Genomic DNA, 4706 nt, shown 5'->3' with positions numbered 1-4706 from the left:
GCCTAGTATTAGCTAAGTTATTAACACTACCTAGCAAAGTATACCTATTAATAGGTATGCTTGCTAGGTACCCCCCCTTTTTTAACCTTTTCTAGCCTCTAGCTTGTGCAGTTTAATAGTTATAACAAAACCCTCTACTACAGAAATGTAGAGATAGTTTTTCTCTTTCTTTTAAGCCCTATTTCGCTAGAATCCATGTATTATTGACAAAGTTTTGGGGGGTACCCACGAAGGACGTTGGAGTATACCCATTCCGCCAGCCTACTCCTCCTCTATCTGTCTGTGAGGTCTATAGCAATCTTCTTAATTGTGCTCCTTAACTGTATCTGCCTTCTGTTAGGCTTGTTCCTTAGACCTGTGGCAGTAGCCTTAGCCTGCCTACGCGCTATTTGTTTGTTAATAAGTTTTCTCCCTATTTAGCAGGCGCCCTCTATGTTAGTTTGTGGCTGAGTAAGGATCCTTACTAGCCTGCCCTGTCTTGCTACTTGTCTACCTGTAGTAGCTAAGGCCTATACTTTATTAAGTGTCTCTTTAATCCTCTTTGTAACTAGGTAATTTGTTATTATAACTACCCTTTAGAGGGTTACCACCTATATGTACAGGGATAGTGGCAGCATTCTGCTCTCTTTCTTAATTGTAGCTACTAGTGTTCTCTTATAGGCCCCTAGCGTCCGCCTTAGACACTTGTTCTAGACCACTGCTAGCTTGCAAATCTTTGCCTTGTCTATGCCTTTGCCTCCCTGCCCTGTTAACTATATCTAGGATCTGTATACTATAATTAGACATGCCACTACTGTGTATACTAATTGTGACTTGCAGACTAATAGGCCCTATAATAATGCTATAATCCTAGACATAGTGTGGAACACTATCTCTCCTTTTATTGCTACCTTCTAGATGTACGTTTTCTACAAGAGCTTTAGGTCTATCTAAACTCTAAGTACTCTTATTATTATAATAATCTTAGCTAGCTAGTCTCCTACTATTACTATAGAGAGGAGGTTGTCTCCCTTATTCTACTGCCTTGTGAAGTATATAAGCTAGTATTTCTTAGGGGCAAACCTTACTCTAAATCTAGATACCTACTATTTATATTGTATGTAGGTGTTTATAAGTCTCCTGTAGTTATTAGCTGTAGATAGTCCCTATATAATAATGTTTATGTTGTCTACAAAGCTAAAGCCTAGGCACTTGTCCTAGACTTTGCTTAGGTCCTCTAGTAGGTTAGAGATAAAGAGTAGGAATAGCACAGGCGACAGGAAGGATCCCTGTAGTATACTAGTGTTTGTCTCTATCTATAGGCTGCTGTAGTTGTTAAAGCTAATCTTTGTCTGTCTATTTTTAAGGAAGGCCTCTACGTATCTAACTATCTACTTAGGGAAGCCTTTACGTCAGAGTACCTATATAAGGCAATTGTGAGCTATGTTGTTAAATGCTCTAGCTAGGTTGAGTGCGAGCACTAAGACCACTGGCTGACCTGCCCCCCATGCCGTAGTGACTGTGCCTGTGAGGAGTTCTACGGCCGTGAGTGTGGACCTCTTCCTGCAGGCTCCCATTTAATTCCATGGCGTGAGTTCCTTGTCCTCTATCGCGTTCGTGATCTTATTAACAACAATCTTTTCTATAATTTTAGCTATTGTGTTTTCTAATATAATAGGGTAGTAGCTCCCTAGCAGGGAGTAGTCCTTTTTCTTCTCCTTGTGTAGTACAACAGTTATAGATTCCTTAAGGTGCATAGGTACCTTACTATCCTTTAGCACCTAGGAGATTGCTACAGAGGCTCTGTCTGTAATATCCTCCTTAAGAGTTTTCTATACTTTATTCTATATCTAGTTAGGTCCTAGTGCCTTATTATTAGGTAGTAAGGAGATAACCTCCTTTAATTTGTCTAGGGATATCTCTAGCGCCAGGTGGAAGCGTGGGTACTCTGTGCTGGGGTTAATGTCTAACAGGTCTGCTGCCCTGCTAGCTAGGAAGAAGCGCTCCCCTAGGATCCTGGCCTTCTCCTTGTTTAAGGCTTTAAGTTTGCTTTCTACTAACCTCTAGAGTAGTAGGACGTTTGCTATCTCCTTGCCCCTACTCTTAACTTTCTAGCTCTACTTAGATAGGTTCTATAGACCCTTGTTTAGGGCGTTGTCTAAGTTTTTGTTGTTAGTAAGGTCTACTACTACTTTTCTCTAATATGCTCTAGCGTTTAACTGCAGGACTCTCTTTAGTCTATTACAGAGGGCTTTCCACACCCTTTTATTCTCTCCTGTGTGGTCCTGTTGTGCTAGTCGTCTAGCCCTCTTTACCTTATTAAGTATTGTGGCTGCTTTAGGTAACTAATTAGGCCTTACTCTGTTGTAGGTCTTCTTTGTAGGGTAGTGTTTAGTTAGTGCCTCCTTAACTTATTTAATAAGGCCTATAATAGCCTCTCCTCCTATTACCTAGGTCTAGTTGCCTTAGTTTACAGTATCTTTAATCCTGTCCTAGTTAGCCTTTGTAAGGGCAAACTGCTTGTTTTCCTTCCTAGCTATAGGGCTTATGTCTATCTAGATCTTAATTAGGATATAGTCCCTTATAATAGCCTAGTCCTCTCTTAGTTAGTAGGTTGTAACTCTATCTACTACAACCCTTGTAGCAAACCCTAGGTCTATAACTAATTAGAGGGGTCCTCTTCTCTAGGTTAGTACCCCTAGTTTATTTAGGAGCTAGAACCCCTAACTAGCTATGTTAGCATAGAGCTGTTCTGCCTGTGATTCTCCTAGTGTATTCCTCCCTAACTATTCTAGGTGGTGGGCGTTAAAGTCTCTAATAATTAGAGTTGCAGCGTTAGGTAGAGCGTCCTAGATAGTGTTCCTGATTGCTAGCCATGCTTTAATAGTGTGTGTGGTTTCCTGACCTAGTATTATAGGCAGGCTATAAACATTAATAATGTAGGTCTACTAGCCTTGTGTGTAGACTTAGATTCCCTTAGTAAGGTTAGTAGCTAATATGCTCTTAACTTTAGTAAGTTGTATTTAGTTATATATAAGGAATACTACCTTTATCCCCTAGTGTAGGGGGCAGCTTAGTTAGTAGTTCTTAGGGCAGTATATGTGCCTACCTGTTAAGCTTCTAATTATAGGTTCCTAGATTGCAATGACTGGGAACAACGCCAGGATGACTAAGTCTAGGAGTGGCCTTGCTGCTCCTCTATTTGCATTTCTGCAGTTATATTAGATAATGCCTAGTCCTCTTATTAGGTGGATTGAACGGCTTCCTCAGCTAGCGTGTTGTTGTCTCTAGTTTCTTGACAAAATGTGAATATCCGCTGTTGCCCTAGGGCGCTGGCAGCCCTGCTTATGTGGGTGGGGCGACTAACTGCCACTCTCCTCTTGTTTCCCCTAGCGACTGGAATAGTTGTCTATTCTGCTTTATCTCCTCTTGCTAAGCTAGCTCTACTAGCCAGCGTAGAGCTACTAAGGCTAATAGTTAGTCCTAAGAACCCTTGTCCCTAGTTAGACTAGATCTAGAGTGTCTACTACTATAGCCTCTGTTTAGTCTCTTTATTTATAGTCTAAAATATTTAGTAGGCCCTATATTAGCGTAATATCTAGGCCTTGTGTCCCTTCTGCTTGTAACACGCATAGCTAGCTTTCGCCTTATTAGTGCTCTTGCAGCTCCTAGTGGCGTGGTCTCTAGCGCAGTGCCCGCACGCCTCCTTAGTGGCGTTGCAGACAGACTAGGTGTGGCCCCATTTCTAGCACTTAAAGCACTGTCTATCTGTAAGGGAGATGTCCCAGAGCTAAGCTGGGTGCCACTCAGCCCCTATCAGGAAGCTGGACTTGACCAGCTTCCTCTAGTTCTCTTCTGTCCTAACGTTTATGAGCAGGGATCCCTTTGTCTACTTGCCCCTGTCCTGTCTAGATTTCAGGTTCTTATTAGAGTAGAGCCACGCTACCCTTTCAATCCTAATACCTAGGTTACAGGAGTAGGCTTAGGCAATCTACTCTTCATTCTCTGCGCATTTTAAGTTCTTAATAGGCGTGTTAAGTAGGATACTAGAGACTATAACTAGGTGTAGCTTCCTAATTAGTTTTATGCCCTTAGCACCTAGTAGGCTAGATTAGATAATCTAGTTATAATAGGTAGTGTCCCTAACTACTACTAACACCTTGTGCATAGACCTTAGATAGGTTATAATTACGCGCGTGTTAGGTATTACTACCTAGATACGCTCTAGCTGCGCTTAGGTAGTCTCGCCCTTAGTTCCCTCTATCTCTTCTAATCTTAGCTTAACCCTTGCGGGTTGGCTGACTCCCTTAGCCGCCACCTGGCTTAACAAAGTCTTATAACTTTACATTAAGCTTCTAGAGCACTGCTTGTAGTGCTCCTAGCCCACCCTGTGCTGTTGTTGTTAGTGGTGGGGTTCTTAGCCTAGTTGTGAAATTTTTTTCTACCTAGCTAAGAGCTGCTAGGAGATTGCAGGCGACCTGTGTTCTGCCATAGATAGTAGTAACTGTGTTAAGTCCTTCTACTCCCTTCCTCTGTTGTTCTGTTAGTACTCTTAAGATCTCCTTCACTGTCCTTCCCTACATCTCCTTTCTCTAGTTAGGGTGGTCCCCTTCCTCCCTTCCTTTGTTGGGTCTGTTGCTGGCCAGGCGCGCTGGTACCGCGTCTGGCTGGCCGCCCCCATCTCCTTCACGCTGCACTCCCTGCATTGCTGCCATCGCGGTGTCGTT

The sequence above is a fragment of the Didymella exigua genome (genome assembly GCF_010094145.1).
Source record: "Didymella exigua CBS 183.55 unplaced genomic scaffold M421scaffold_44, whole genome shotgun sequence".
NCBI lineage: Eukaryota > Fungi > Ascomycota > Dothideomycetes > Pleosporales > Didymellaceae > Didymella > Didymella exigua.
Note: the sequence above shows the minus strand (reverse complement) of the source record.